This window comes from Chiloscyllium punctatum, chromosome 17 (assembly GCF_047496795.1).
Source record: "Chiloscyllium punctatum isolate Juve2018m chromosome 17, sChiPun1.3, whole genome shotgun sequence".
Classification (NCBI taxonomy): Eukaryota; Metazoa; Chordata; class Chondrichthyes; order Orectolobiformes; family Hemiscylliidae; genus Chiloscyllium; species Chiloscyllium punctatum.
This window is the reverse complement of record NC_092755.1, coordinates 88,016,984-88,034,375: the sequence shown is the minus strand read 5'-3', so window position 1 is coordinate 88,034,375 and position 17,392 is coordinate 88,016,984. Positions and strand designations below refer to the sequence as shown.

The following is a 17,392-nucleotide window of genomic DNA, read 5'->3' as shown; positions in this document are numbered from 1 at the left end:
CCCCTCAGCCTTCGACGCTCCAGGGAAAATAGCCCCATTCTATTCAGCATCTTCCTATTGCTCAAACTCTCCAGCCCTGGCAGCATCCTTATTAATCTTTTCTGAACCCTTTCAAGTTTCACAAATTCTTTCTATAGCAGGGAGACCAGAATTAAATGCAGTATTCCAAAAGTGGCCAAACCAATGTCCTGTACAGCCACAACATGACCTCCCAACTCCTGTACTCAATACTCTGACCAATAAAGGCAAGTGTGCCTTCTTCACTATCCTATCTAGTGAGCAAAATTAGGGCGCATGGTATTGGGGGCAAAGTACTAACTTGGATTGAAAGTTGGTTGGCTGACAGGAAACAAAGAGTAGTGATAAATGGCTCCATTTCGGAATGGCAGGCAGTGACCAGTGGGGTACCGCAGGGATCAGTACTGGGACAGTAGCTTTTTACAATATATATTAATGATATAGAAGATGGTATTAGCAATAATATTAGCAAATTTGCTGATGATACTAAGCTGGGTGGCAGGGTGAAATGTGGTGAGGTTGTTTGGAGATTACAGGGTGACCTGGACAAGTTAGGTGAGTGGTCAGATGCATGGCAGATGCAGTTTAATGTGGATAAATGTATGGTTATCCACTTTGGTGGCAAGAATAGGAAGGCAGATTACTGCCTAAATGGAATCAATTTAGGTAAAGGGGCAGTACAAAGAGATCTGGGTGTTCTTGTACACCAGTCAATGAAGGTAAGCATGCAGGTACAACAGGTAGTTAAGAAGGCTAATAGCGTGCTGGCCTTCAGAACAAGAGGGATTAGTATTGAAGCAAAGAGGTTCTTCTGCAGCTGTACAGGGCTCTGGTGAGACCACACCTGGAGTATTGTGTGCAGTTCTGGTCTCCAAATTTGAGGAAAGACATTCTGGCTATTGAGGGAGTGCAGTGTAGGTTCACGAGGTCAATTCCTGGAATGGCGGGACTACCTTACACTGAATGACTGGAGCGACTGGGCTTGTATACCCTTGAGTTTAGAAGACTGAGAGGAGATCTGATTGAGACATATAAGATTATTAAAGGATTGGACACTCTGGAGGCAGGAAACATGTTTCCACTGATGGGTTAGTGCCGAACCAGAGGACACAGCTTAAATATAGGGGGTAGACCATTTAGGACAGAGATGAGGAGAAACTTCTTCACCCAGAGAGTGGTGGCTGTGTGGAATGCTCTGTCTCAGAAGGCAGTGGAGGCCCAGTCTCTGGATTCATTTAAGAAAGAGTTGGATAGAGCTCTCAAGGATAGTGGAATCAAGGGTTATGGCGATAAGGCAGGAACGGGATACTGATTAAGGATGATCAGCCATGATCATATTGAATGGTGGTACAGGCTCGAAGGGCAGAATGGCCTACTCCTGCACCTATTGTCTATTGTCTATCTACCTACAACTGCACTTTCAAGGAACTATGAACCTGCACTCCAAGATCTCTTTGTTCAGCAACGTTCCCCAGGACCCGACCATTATGTGTCTAAGTCCTGCCTGATTTGCCTTACCAGAATGCAGCACCTCTCATTTATCTAAACTAAACTCCATCTGCCATTCCTCAGCCCATCAGTCCATCCGGTTAAGATCCCATTGTACTCTAAGATAACCCTTGCTTCACTGTCCACTATGTCATCAATTTTTGTGTCATCTGCCAACTGACTAAGCATACCTCGTATGTTCACATCTAAATTTTTTATATAAATGGCAAAAAACAGTGGACCCAATACCGATACTTGCAACTGGTCATAGGCCTCTAGTCCAAAAAACACCCCTCCCCCAGTATCCTCTGCTTCCTACCTTCAAGCCAATCTTGTATCCAAATGGCTAGGTCTCCCTGGATTACATGTGATCTAAACTTGCTAAACAGTCTAGCAAAAAGACGCTTGTTAAACTCCTTGCTAAAGTCCTAACGGACAATATTCATTGCTCTATCCTCATCAATCTTCTTGAACACCTCTTCAAAAAACTCATTCAAGTTGGTGAGACTTGATTTCCAATTCACAAAGCCATATTGACTATCCCTAATCAGTCCTTGCCTTTCCAAATACATGTAAATCCTTCCCTCAGGATCACCTCCAACAACTCGCCCACCAGAGACGTCAGGCTCACTAGTCTATAATTCCCTGGCTTTTTCTTACCACCTTCCTGAAATAATTGCACCACATTAACCAACCTCTAGTCTTCCAGCACCTCACCAGTGGCTATTGATGGTGAAAATACCTCAGCTCGGGGTCCAGCAATCACTTCTCCATCTTCCTACAAAATTCTGGGGATATACCTGACCAGGTCGCAGAGATTTATCCACCTTTATGCATTTTAAGATGTCCAGCACCTCATCCTCTGTACTATGAGGACTTTTTAAGATATCACTATTTATTTCTCCAAGTTGTCTAGCTTCCATATTCTTCTCCACAGTAAATACTGATGCAAAGTACTCATTTGGTATCTCCGAGGAGAAAGTGAGGACTGCAGATGCTGGAGATCAGACCTGAAAATGTGTTGCTGGAAAAGCGCAGCAGGTCAGGCAGCATCCAAGGAGCAGGAGAATCGACATTTCGGGCATAAGCCCTTCTTCAGGATTCCTGAAGAAGGGCTCATGCCCGAAACGTCGATTCTCCTGTTTCTTGGATGCTGCCTGACCTGCTGCGCTTTTCCAGCAACACATTTTCAGCTCATTTGGTATCTCCCCTATCTCCTGCAGTTCCACACGTAGCAGCTTTGCTGATCTTAAGGAGCCCTATTATTTCCCTATTTACTCTTTTGTCCTTAATGTATTTATAAAATTCCTTTGGATTCTCCTTAGTCCTATTTGCCAAAGCTATCTCATGTCTCCCTTTTGCCCTCCTGATTTCCCTTTTGAGTATATCCCTACTGCCAATATGGTTCTCTATTCTCAGCTGTCTATACCTGACATTTGCCTCCTTTCCCTTGACCAAAGCCTCAAATTCTCTAGTCATCCAGAATTCCCTACACCAACCAGCTTTGCCCTTCACACTAACAGGAATATACTGTCTCTGGACTCTCATTATCTCATTTTTGAAGACCACTTTCTGACCATTCCTTTACCTGTGAATAGCTTCTACCAATCAACTTTTGAAAGTTCTTGTCTAATACCAACAAAATTGGCCTTACTCCAAACTAGAATGTTTGCTTTTAGATCAGGACTAACCTTGTCCATGGTTATTTTAAAGCTAATAGAATTATGATCACTGGCCCCAAAGTGCTCCCCCACTGACACCTCAGTCACTTGCCCTGCCTTATTTCCCAAGAGTAGGTCAAATTTTGCACCTTCTCTAATAGGTACATCCATATATTGAATATGAAAATTTTCTTGTACACACTTATCAAGTTATTTTCCATCCACACCCTTAACACTGTGCCAGTCCCAGTCTATATTTGGAAAGTTAAAATTCCCTGTCATTACAACCCTATTAATCCTACAGATGTCTGGGATTGCCTTACAAACTTGCGTCTCAATTTACAGCTGACTATTGGGGACAGATGGTACAATCCCAATAAGATTATCATCCCTTTCTTGTTTCTCAGTTTCACCTAAATAACTTCCAGGACATGCTCCCAGGAATAACCTCCCTAAGTAATGTCATTCTTTACAAAAAATGGTTTCCCCTCCTCTCTTGTCCCCCTTTCTAAGCTTTGCTTTCTGTGACCCACAATCTGAGAAATGAATGGCACTACCATAGATTTTGAACAGTGCTTTATTTTTTTCTTTCTCTTTTCTTGTACCTGTCTTTCACATCCACCACAGCCTAACAAATAGGTGAGGTTGTATTCTTGATAGGATTTTTAAAATTCCACACCAAAGAAGTAAATTGCATTTGTATAGTGCCATTCACAACCTCAGGGTGTCCTGAAAGCACCTGTGGCTATTGCAGTCCTTTGAAGGGTAGTCCATTGTTCTATCACTGGAATATGCGTACAGCACAATGTAACGTGTTTGATTTGCCTTCTGCTTCTCTGCTAACTAGATGGACTCATTCTGAAATGCTGAAACACCCAACAGGTCTGGCATTATCTGCAAAGAGAGAGAGAGAGATAAAGAGAGAGAGAGAGAGAGGAATTAAATTAACCTTTAAGCTCAGTCAATTTACACAAGAACTGGCAAACTAGAAATATTCAGTAGGTTCTGATCACACATATTGAAATGTATGAGGACAGGAGGAATTATTGTTGGTTATTGGTAGAGGTGTGCATGATTAACTAATAAGCAAGATGATGATGCAAGGCAACAAGAGCTGGTTAAGAATCAGGGAAAGAAGCAAGAGATGGGTCCAGAAAAAGTATAAGCTGCCTGCTGAATTGACAGCATCTGAAGTGGCTGAAATTAATGTTGAGTCCGAAAAGTTGCAAAGTACCTAATTGGGAGATTTCTTACTGTCACATTTTGAGAGGCAAAATCTGTTATATCATGCTTTTTTTAGTAAAGCAATCACTGCAAATCAGTGCAGTCCTCTGTGTTCCCAAATTGCACTATGGTCTTGTCTTCCATATAAACAGTGAATGTACTGCACTAGGCATTTTGCAACATCCTCAGGATGTGTCAGTACATTATCGAAATGCAGACTTTTTTTTCACCAAGGCTCTCATTTTAAGCAAAACCAAGGCCAAAGAAGTGTTGTTGATAGTGTGTCAAAGTCAAATATCTGTCTGACTCTCATTTTCTTTCTACAAGTGCTTACACTCGCACTTAAAATGTTGAAGACAAGAACGCTCCGTGTCCCTTGTTGCTGATAAACAATGTGGTCGGCAAACCTACTGAGATGTATTGATCAGTTGACTCTTGTATCTTTTTCCAAAAGTATGAAATAATTGCATTCCTTTTCGGACTAATGAGCCCTGCACCAGCTCACTCCCCCGGCTCCATAATATAGCTTTTAACAGCCTTTCTCAGTTGGATTGAATGCTAGCTAACTTTTATCAGCTTGTGTCAGGCAATTTCATTGACATAAACCCTTGCTGTTCCTGACCACCAAGGTCAATACCCATCTACTTTAGATACAGTAAACGCTTCTGGAGAAGCACTTTGACACTCAACAGGGATTTCAACCTGATATATAAAATGCAGCAAGAAATGCTGTCCTGGGCTAGCAAGGCCCACACAGTCATAGAATCGTTACAGTGTGGAAGCAGGCTATTTAGCCCATCTAATCTACACTGACCTTCCAAAGAGCATCGCACCCAGACCAGCCCATTCCATAACTTTGCATCTCTCATGGCTAATCCACCTAACCTGCACATACCTGGACACTATAACATAGCTAATCCACCTAGCCTGCACATACCTGGACACTATAACATGGCTAATCCACCTAGCCTGCACATACCTGGACACGATAACATAGCTAATCCACCTAGCCTGCACATACCTGGACACTATAACATGGCTAATCCACCTAACCTGCACATACCTGGACACCATACCTGGACACTATAATATGGCTAATCCACCTAACCTGCACATACCTGGACACTATAACATGGCTAATCCACCTAACCTGCACATACCTGGACACCATACCTGGACACTATAACATAGCTAATCCACCTAACCTGCACATACCTGGACACTATAACATGGCTAATCCACCTAACCTGCACATACCTGGACACTATAACATGGCTAATCCACCTAGCCTGCACATACCTGGACACGATAACATAGCTAATCCACCTAACCTGCACATACCTGGACACTATAACATGGCTAATCCACCTAACCTGCACATACCTGGACACTATAACATAGCTAATCCACCTAACCTGCACATACCTGGACACGATAACATAGCTAATCCACCTAACCTGCACATACCTGGACACTATAACATGGCTAATCCACCTAACCTGCACATACCTGGACACCATACCTGGACACTATAACATAGCTAATCCACCTAGCCTGCACACACCTAGACACTGTAACATGGCTAATCCACCTAACCTGCACATACCTGGACACCATACCTGGACACTATAACATAGCTAATCCACCTAGCCTGCACATACCTGGACACTATAACATGGCTAATCCACCTAGCCTGCACATACCTGGACACAATAACATAGCTAATCCACCTAACCTGCACATACCTGGACACGATAACATAGCTAATCCACCTAACCTGCACATACCTTGACACTGTAACATGGCTAATCCACCTAACCTGCACATACCTGGACACGATAACATAGCTAATCCACCTAACCTGCACATACCTGGACACTGTAACATGGCTAATCCACCTAACCTGCACATACCTGGACACGATAACATAGCTAATCCACCTAACCTGCACATACCTGGACACTGTAACATGGCTAATCCACCTAACCTGCACATACCTTGACACTATAACATAGCTAATCCACCTAGCCTGCACATACCTGGACACTATAACATGGCTAATCCACCTAACCTGCACATACCTGGACACTATAACATGGCTAATCCACCTAACCTGCACATACCTGGACACGATAACATAGCTAATCCACCTAACCTGCACATACCTGGACACTGTAACATGGCTAATGCACCTAACCTGCACATACCTGGACACTATAACATGGCTAATCCACCTAACCTGCACATACCTGGACACTATAACATGGCTAATCCACCTAGCCTGCACATACCTGGACACTGTAACATAGCTAATCCACCTAGCCTGCACATACCTGGACACTGTAACATGGTTAATCTACCTGGCCTGCACATCTTTGGACTGTGAGGGGAAACCGGAGCACCCAGATAAAACCCACACAGACACAGAGAGAATGTGCAAACTCCACACTGACAATTGCCCATGGGTGGAATTGAACCCAGATCCCTCATGCTGTGGGGTAGCAGTGCTAACCACTGAGCCACCCTTACCATTTTTCATAATTATGTTTAAAGTTGTTTGTTAGCCACTTAATTGATATGACACAAAAGCCAGACCAGCTAAGGATGTCAAATTTCTGCTCAGAAACAGCATTAGAATGTATTTTTTTCTACAACAGCCAATAACTGGTGCCATTACTCCATGTTCCATTCATAAATGAAAAAAGGATGTGATCTGTTCCCATGATGTATAGCTCATCATTTTTGGTACAAAGGTCAAAGTTATTGCCCTGAGCTAACAGCATTCAGTGACTTTTTGCCTATCCGCCTGCATAATATCAATGGCTGGTATTTCCAAGGTTCCCACTCATTCACAAAGGGTTAGGCTAAGGTCCGGAAGCAAATGCCAGCTGCTTAGTCTTTCTCAATAGGGCAGGAGAAGTTTAATTCCATGACAGCATGTCCGTGACTACGACAGCTTTTCTTTCATTGGGGGTGAGAGGCAAGAATAAAGAGATGACCAAAGAGAATGTTGCCTCATGTTCTGTTCTCAGTCCTGCCACTGCAGAGATACTGCCAAGCGGTCATAACTCTCTTTGACCTCCACCTGAGGGGGTCTGGGCAGCTGTAGAAAATGTTGGCATCAACAGCAAATGTTAATTCTGCTGTCACAAGCTGATGCTTCTGGAAAAAGCTAATTGTTTACGCTTCCCCCTTACAATGTCGTAGGTGCCTCTGAATATTAGTGGTGACTGGAACCAGGAAAGCCCTGGCTGACGAATATAACCAAAAAATTCAGGGAGAGGTGGGCATCGTGAGGCGTGGAGTGCTTTATATCCCCCTCTGATTCTATTTTGATTTAATCCCTGTTCTTGCCCTTAGAAGAGCAGGGCACTGCTTGTCACTGGCCACTCGGGTGTTTCCTTTCTTCCTGATGGTGGGAAATGAATAATGTCTTCTGCAGTCGTTGTTCTGCACTGTGTCCTATACCTACATGCACATGACATGGGCGCTGAAGAGAAACAAAATATATACAACCAGAAGATTTAGAATCTCCTAAATGCAGGGGACCGACTCAGAGCTGGCTGGCCACAGTCAGTGTACTGTGGACTAGTACATAAGGAGTGATTCAGTGACAGTATACTGGCCTCTGTGCAGTCATTTCAATTAGAGAACCAATTCCATTCAAAACTGCTGTTTTAAATGAAAAAAGTACAGCTACCAGGTGAATGAATGGGGAAGTGGGCTTTCTGTGACAGTATTGGCTGTGAGACATGAATGGTGCAAGGATTTCTGTTCACTCCTAATCCCCGCTCTGAATCCAATCCATCTGTTTGGGATGAATGTTCCTTCTCTTTGTTGACAGAAAGGATCGAGGAGGAGCTACCTGTGAGCAATCTCAGACAATTCACTGGTGGGAGTGATGAAACACCATAACACTGCCCCTGTTTTGGCATGGTTGGCAACAAATCAGCAATTAATCTGAGAGGAAAGGCAGAAATTGCTGGGGAAATTTAGCAGGTCAGGCAACATTTGAGGACAGAAAACAAAGTTAACATTTCAAGTCCAGTGACCCTTCTTCAGAATATCAGAGTTCTGAAGAAGGGTCACAGTAGCTCAGTGGTTTGAAACACTGTGTCATAGTGCAAGGGCTCCAGGTTTGATACCAGTCTTGGGCAACCGTCTGTGTGGAGTTTGTATATTCTCCCCGTGTCTGCATGGGTTTGCTCCGGTTTTCTCCCACAATCCAAAAATGTGCAGGTCAGGTGAATTGGCCATGCTAAATTGTCCATAGTGTTAGGTGTATTGGTTAGAGGCAAATGTAGGGGGGTGGGTTACTCTTCAGACAATTGGTGTGGACTTGTTGGGCCAAATGGCCTGTTTCCACACTGTAGGGAATCTAACCACTGGAGTGGAGACATTAACTCTGCTTGTGCTCAATAGATGCTGCTAGACCTGCTGAGATTCTCCAGCAATATCTGTTTTTGTTTCAGATCTTCAACATCAGTTTTTTGTTAATTGATCTGAGACCAAGTAATACAAATTAAAATATCAGAATCGAAAAGTGTGGGGCCAGAAAAGCACAGCAGGTCAGGCAGCATCTGAGGAGTAGGAGAGTCGACATTTCAGGCATAAGCCCTTTATCCTGATCCTCGGATGCTGCCTGACCTGCTGTGCTTTTCCTGCACCACACTTTTCGACTCTCATCTCCAGCATCTGCAGTCCTCACTTTCTCCAAGGTAAAATATCAGTCCATCCTTCTTGTGCGATTGTGCGAATGCAGTTCATCCAGATTGAGTGGAAAGGGTTTGAGTCTACAGCTTACTGTGTTATTTCCTGATTTGGTCACACTTGATTCTGATGCCTCTAAGTCATAATGAGAAGCATTCCATTCTGCCTTCAAACATCACTCAATGTTATGAGACAAAGAAAGGACAGGCTTATCATGACACAATTTACTATAACCACCATTTGATGACAGATGGTGGCAGCAATACAGACTGAGTGATTTGCAGTGTCATCATCAAATTTAAAAAGACAGCAAAATGACTTATTATTTCTTCATTGGATGAGTGGACAATCTGTCCCCACTATTCACTGGCTCTGGAACAGATCCTTGTTGCTTTGGTGGTTCGGCTGGTCATCAGTTGATAAATGTCTTGCTTCACCACCTAATTATTTTGTTACTCTATTTACGTCTCTGTATTGCAGTAAAGAGACATGAAGTCATAAGCTTTTCACTTTGCACTCCTCAGGACTGAAAAGGACAAATCCTGAAGCAGGGCATATATTCGTGAGACCAGAATTCTCTTTGTATAAATTGTTCCTTCCTTTCCAATTCTTATATCCCTGTCCTAATAAGTGCAAGGCAAAAAGCTTTTGACTTCATGAGTATTTTTAGCAGTGTTTAAGTTTTGCACAACCAAGGAGTTTATTTATGAAGTAATACAAAATTTCACTTCTGAACACACTCAACACCTCAAAATATCAGCAAGTCCAGGGAAATGACTGCTTCCTTCACTGGATTTCAGGTCCAATTAGATGTTGCTGAAAGAGGCACACTATTACAGCACTTAAACAGCTTAAATGTCAGCCGTTGTCATATTAACCTTATTGCATTTGACAGCTTCGGGAATTGTCCTGGTCACCATATTAAGGGAAGATAGAATTGTTACAAAGATCGTTACAATCCATAGCAATGGAGTAAAGACTTTGCACATAAGAGGTTCTTTGCAATGTTTGCCTACTTGTTCACAGTGCACACTGCGATAACACCACATTCCCAATTGTTTATAAGATCCCTTCAAAAAATCCATTATAGTTGACCAATTCTAAATGTGACGTTTGTTGGTTCAAGCTCCATTCCTAGAGTCATTCAGTCACATGGTGTGGAAACCATGTCCATGCCAAATATAGTCCCAAACTACACTAGTCCCACCTGCCTGCTCCTGGCCCATGTCCCTCCAAACCTTTCCAAATCATGTGTTTTCTAAATGCCTTTTAAACGCTGTAACTGTGCCCATATCCACTACATCTTCAGGATTTCCATTCCATATAAAAACTACCCTTTGTGTGAAGAATTTATCTGTCAAGTCTGTTTCAAATGTCACTCAACCATAACTAAATAGTGGAACAGACTTGATGGACTGAATGACCTAATTCTGCTGTTATATCCTATGGGCTGATGGCCTCCTGGCTCAGAGTAAGGACATTACCACGCACCACAAGAGCTCTCTACAGCACTATTCCCTTAAAGACACTCCTTTGATATTTCCTAAACATCCTGTTCAGTGTGGTTATCATACAGCTCTGGAGGAGAAGCGATTTTAACATAGGTCTCCTGGCTCAGAGACAGGGACACTACCACAGTGTCACATGAGTCCAAAAAGGAACTTATCAAATCGTCGAGTTTTCTTATTCTGTTCATTTCAACTTTTATCATCATATTTCATCTCATTTACTTCCTCTTGCTTACAACTTGCATATGTATTTTGGAAGTGTAGTCCTGTTTTATTTCTTTTCCAAGAAGTCCAATAAACTTTTCGTTAAGAACACCCTGCAAATTTAATGATTGATTGTGAGATTGTCACCAGTGGGTCACATAGGTTTTTCATTTAAAACAAAAACCTTTTTTTATTTTCAAAAATGTATTTTATTCATTAAAATAACTTTATATTTGTATATATACATATATTTACGTTGTCATAAACATAGTTCGCTTCTGTACGGTATCATATGAGGAAGCAAATAAATATTGGAGTTTGACTCTATCCAACAAACAAATCAAAGGCATATCTTACTTGTATGAACCTATATTTACAAACGTTGGAGACTCAGAGGGTCCATTAACTGAACGGAGCCCATTTAACTACAGCAGGAAAACCTCAGACTGGCGTCTTTCCCCACTGGCCTTGGCAGCAGCTATTCCAAATTTTAACGTTTTAGGCCAAACAATCATAATCTAACAACTAACATCCCTTCTGTATGCAAACTAGTCATTGGCTAACTCTGGTAGCTCTCTTGTTAATTAGTGGTTAGCCATGCAACACCTCACAAATGTTTCACTTATCATTGAATGAAAACTGAATCGTCAAATGGTGATTGAAGACACTGCTTCTCTGTTTGTTTCAGAATGTCCTTCCACATTCTCCTTCTTTCCGCTTCCTCTCTTATCTCCTGCAGCCATTAAACCATAGCATTCCAGCAGAAAGTTTCCCCTCATCAGCACAGAAAATGACAAAGGCTTTCCAAAGCTCTCGCAAACAAATGAGAGGGGAAAAAAATTGTCAAACCCATCTCCAAATAGTAATTCATCTTGTCATGATAATTTAAAATGACACTCAGTATGTTTCGGCAGATGGTTAGCAAGAATTTATCCTCAGCTAGGATGCAGGTACATGCTACATTTCATGTTTTGGGGCCTGTGTGACGTGTTTGCAACAAGTAACCTTGCGAGAAATGACCTGTTACTGTAATTGATGCAAATGTATGCTGAATGCTAGTGGATTCCACCTCCAGGGAATGATACAACATGATGGGTCTGCTTCTGTCACCTGCTGCATGTCCTTGTCATCCAAAGGCAGCTTGAGGGGATTGCCTCAGCTATGTGACAGCTTTTTCTCTCTTCTCATTGTGGAGAAACCTGGTGAATGGCTTCAGTTCAGGAGTCCGGCCAAAGTTGAGATGGAGGTGTTTACAATTGGGATGCAGAAGCAGAGGTATCAGTTATCTAATGTTGGTTGGGTTTTAATAACTTCTGGACTGAGGGCAGATAGGAGTGAAGTAAGTAAAGAGCCCATTCAGCCCATCCAGAACAGCACAGGATCCTAGCTTTTCCCATTCTTCTCTCACCTCAACTCCCCCAACTCATCCTTCCCTTAAAACTCTGTTATTTTCATGCCCAATTCTCATTTGAAGGTCATTTGACTGGACTTGATACCATTCTGAGGCAATGCATTTCAGATCATAACGACTCACCACGTATAAGAAAAGGGCTGACTTTTTTTTGCCAATCACTTCAAATCTGTTTCCTTGTTCCACCAAGAGGAACAATTTCTCTCTATCCACTCTGCCTAGACACCTTAAGACTTGTGTTTATATAAAGCCTTTTCCGACTTCAGAACACCCCAATGTACTTTAAAGCCAGTGAAGCCCATAAAGCCAAATGGAATCAAGTAGCTCCATAACCTAGAGGGTAATATGTTTTATGAGATTATGAACATGATGGAGTAGGAGCTGCAATGTTTCACAATCCATTGCATTTGCTGTCTAAAGGTATAACACCTTGCTATCTTTTTTCATCTTTGGAAGCTCAATCAAATATGAAGGAATCACTCAGAAGGAAGTAGCTCACTTCAACTGGGAGTGAGGAGTTGAATTAATGACCAGCAGCTTGGAAACACTCAACTATTTGATCTGTGGGATCTCTAAGAATTCCCATTTTCAGTGGTTGGTTTATTTTCTTGACTGTACTCATTAAGTATCTCTTGACTGTGCATCAAGGGGGAGGCTTGTCTCTGAACATTCCAAAGGCTTTCTTACGCTGCCACAATGGGTTGGCAATCCTCCAGGATTGTCCAAGAATCTCCAGAAACTAAATACTAATCTCTAGCTTTTGCTGTGAGCAAAAATAGGAGGAACATTATAAGGGCGCCGTAAGAAGTTGTAATTTTCTCTTTGAAAGCTTTTGTTTTTTAGCTGTAAAAGTGTTGGACATGGTAAAATTTGCTCTATGATCGTCAGTCAAGTCTCTGAAGAGTCTAATCATTTTTTGATTGGAGTATTTAATAATGAGTACACTGGACAAACAATGGTGGTTCTGTGAGGCTGGGGCAGTTAAAGTCAGGAATTATTGTGATAAACCTCCAGGAGCTCACCCAACTAGAGTTGGCAACCCCACTACTAGAAAGCACAGGATGGTAGGATCACACATTCTCTGATTTGACAATGTTAACATTGAATAAATGTTGAGTGTTAGATTTTAAACAGTCCAAAGATGTGCAGCTCAGGTGGATTGGCCACGCTAAATTATCCATTGTGTCCAGGAATGTGCAAGCTTGGCAATTTATTAGTCCTGTTAGCCATGGGAAATGCAGGTTACAGGGATAGGATAGGGTAGGGGAGCAAGTCTGGGTGGGATGCTCTTTGCAGGGTCAGTGTGGACTCAATGGTCTGAATAGACTGCTTCTACACAGTCAGGATTCGATCAGACGTATTTAATTTCCTGCAGAGTGACAAGGATGTGGTTAAGTTTGAACATCCCTGCATACTTGTGAAGTTTCATTTTTCCTTTCTCTTAACTTGAGAGTAATTGGAAACAAATAACTCTCTGGAACTTAGAATCTTCATTGAAGTGCAGAGAAGTGTCATTTATTTTTCTTGTTGCTCATTAAAGAAAAATGTTTCTTTTTGATTCAGATGCTTGTTTCTCATTATATCCACCAAAGAAATGCTGTAATGAAGCAACCTTAAAAGTGCAAAATGTTGTTCCATTTATGATGTCAACGTATTTCAGTGGATGATTTCACCCTCGATTTCATGAATGTGGGATTGAAAGATCCTTGGGCATTCCAGGAATATCCAACGCATGAGATGCATTGGGGACTGCTTCATTAGAAATTGAAAGCTATTATGAACCATAAGGATGTGAGTCAATGAGACAAGACATCATAGTGGTTCATAATGGAGAGACCTCACTCTCGGTGACAGCAGGAGACAGTCTTGCCAGACAGTGAAAAAGATAGTTCTTGAGTAGAATACTGTTTCCCAGCAGGGAAACTATCACTCGCAGCTTGGGGGAAGTTGTGGTCACTGTTTGAAGATGCAGGTTATTAGCAGGCACAGCGCCACTTTTCTGGCAAGGATACATGTCACAAGCAGTTTAAGGTTATCCATTGAGTGAAGCAACAGATGCAGGGGAAAGAAACATTTACTGTGAACTTTACAAATACACATTTGCCATTTGTGTATATTATTTCTCATAGAAGCTGTACGGTTTGGAAGCAGGCCATTCGACCCATCTAGTCCACACTGATCCTCAATAAGAGCATCCACTCTCCTAACCCTATCACTTAACCCTGCATTTCCCATGGCCAATCCGTCTAACCTGCCCATCTTTGGGACTGTGGGAGGAAACCGGAGCACCTAGAGAAAACCTAAGCAGAAATAGGAAGTACGTGCAAACTGCACACAGACAGTCACCCGAGGCTGGAGTCAAACCGGCTGTGAGGCAACAGTGCTAACCACTGAGCTAATGTGCCACCTCTTTCTGGCATGGTAACCAACAGAAGAGCTGTTCAATAGTAACCATTGCTTCATTCGCTCTGGTATGTAGCCTTATGTTCTGGAGCATAGAGAAATTGCCTTATAATCATCTTTTTCACCTTTCTACTCCCCTCAGATTCTGTTGATGAAATATTGATCCATATGTACTGGAGTCCTCCAGTTCCTAAAACTATTTTTTTCCATTAATTGAATATGGGTGCTGCTGGACAGGTCAGCATTTATTGCCCAACGCTAATTACCCAGAGAGCAGTTAGGAGTCATCTGTAGGCCTGACCAGGAAAGGATAGCAATTTCTTTCCGTAACGGACCTTAATGAACCAAATTGGTTTTTCGCAACAATTGACAATGTTTCATGTTAATTCTTAATTTCAGAGTTTTCTTTTAAATTGAAGCTATATTTCACCATCTGCAATGACAGGATTCAAGGCTGTGGCCCTGGACGAAGACTTCAGTCTCTGGATTAAGCGTCTGGCAATAGGGGTGACATGGTGGCTCAGTGGTTAACACTGCTGCGTCACAGCGCCAGGGACCCAGGTTTCATTCCAGCCTCGGGTGACTGTCTGTGTGGAGTTTGCACATTCTCCGCATGTCTGCGTGGGTTTCCTCCCACAATCCCAAGGTGTGCAGGTCAGGTGAATTGGCCAGGCTAAATTGCCCATAGTGTTAGGTACATTAGTCAGAGGGAAATGGGCGGGTTACTGTTCGGAGGGTCGGTGTGGACTTGTTGGGCCAGAGAGCCTGTTTCCACATTGTAAGGAATCTAAAAGAAAATCCTCACTAGGCCACTGTGTCTCACAGGGAGGCCCTAGAAAGTAGTAATCAATTTTTTGACCATAGCATTGCTGCCCTGAGTGTCCACACAGAGAGTCATACAGTCATACAGCACACAAACAGACCCCTTGGTCTGACCAGTCCATAATCCCAAACTGAACTAGTCCCACCTGCCTATATTTGGCCCATATCCCTGCAACTATTTCTTATTCATGTAATTGTGGTCTGTCAGCAAAGTTTTTCTGAGTGGCCATCTTGGTTTGTTTTTACTAATCATTTTCTCAGTATGTGGATACTACCGGCAAGTCCAACAATTCATTGCTCTCCCTCAATTACACGGGAGCTATAAGGCTTCTGGAAGCATTTCAGAGGCAGCTGAGAGTGAACCATGTTGCTGTGGGTATTGAGTCACACATAGGCCAGACCAGGTAAGGAGGGCAGGTTTCCTTCCCTGAACATATTACCCCAAGGCAATAGCCCGGGTCTCCAGATTCCTACCCCAATGACATTATAATGACACAACCATCTCTCTTCATAGTTTCGGGCAATAAAGGTTGAATGAAGTACTTCCACTGACTGTGGTTAACTAACTGGGTTAGCATAGTGGCTAGCACTGCTGCCTCACACTGGGTTCAATTCCAGTCTTTGGTGTCTGTATGGAGTTAGCATAGGTTTCCTCTAAAGATGTGCAGATTAGGTGGATTGGCCATGGTAAATGCAGGGCTAGGGTGATTCTGGGTGAGATGCTTTTCAGAGCGTTGATGCAGATTTGATGGGCCAAATGACCTCTTTCTGCACTGTTGGGACTCTGACCCTAAGAACTTGATTTAGACTAACAATCGGACAGGGGCTTTTTGGCTGCCTGCAGCTCACTCTGCTCCAGGACACTGGCAGGAGGGATAGCATAATGCTTTGTTGAAGAAAGCAAAACTGAAACCAACCATCAGCCAAGGCTATATTGACAGAAGGGGCTAGAGCGATTACGGTGCAGATCATCTGTAATCCAACTGAATCGTGGGCCAGACGTGAGGGGCTGAATGGCCTAATTCCATTCCTGTATCTGGTTATATAGGGAACCATTGTATGCTCAGATACTTGAGAACACCAGTATCTGTAATCAGTTTAAAGACTCCCAATTCTTCTGCTAATGGTCTCAGTCATCATTATGCTGCAACTAGTTGACTAGATCTTGGCTCCCGGCTTTTTCATGTTGTATTTAATGACAAATTTAATATATTAGCTCATCATAAAACCTGAAATACCTGATCCTAAAGACCAATGCTCTAATGAAGGCTGGAGTCAATTATAATTCATCATTTTATCACATTCAGAGGTCATTTATTTTTCAGTGTAATAATCTGCTTGAACTCTTTCAGAGCAGATGAGCTTTTGAACACCACCCAAGCTGTAAATGGAGGCTTGGCTGTGGACAAGAATCAAATAAATAATGTTGAAGAAAGCTAAAAGGAGCAATGTGCATTTATATAGCACCTTCCAACATTTTAGGCTGCCTCAGAAGTGCTTTATAGCCAATCAACCATATACAGAGGTGTTGTCACTGGCGTGAGGTTGGGTACATGGTAAACAAATTATAAAAATTAAGCTCCCACAAACAGCAGTATGACAAATGAACAATTAATTCCTTATACATAATGTTGATTGGGGGAAGAATGTTGATCTCGAGACTTAATGGTCGGGTCCCGGAGAGTGTTGCCGAACAAAGAGAGCTTGCGGTACAGGTTCATAGTCCCTTCAAGGTGGAATTCCAGCTAGACAGGGTGATGAAGAAGGCGTTTGGTATGCTTGCCTTTATTAGTCATTGAGTATAGGAGTTGGGATGACATGTTGCAGCTGTACAGACATTGGTCAGGCCACTTTTGGAATATTGCATTCAGTTCTGGTCTCCCTGCTGTAGGAACGATGTTGTTAAACTTGAAATGGTGCAGAAAAGATTTACAAGGATGTTG

The 17,392-nt window shown here is 42.5% G+C and overlaps 1 protein-coding gene across 7 annotated transcripts in view; it reads left to right on the top strand.

The window, feature by feature from the left end:
• Positions 1-17,392, top strand: part of wscd2 (WSC domain containing 2) — a 593,216-nt gene that overhangs the window by 322,780 nt on the left and 253,044 nt on the right. The gene's annotated exons all lie outside the window — the stretch shown is intronic.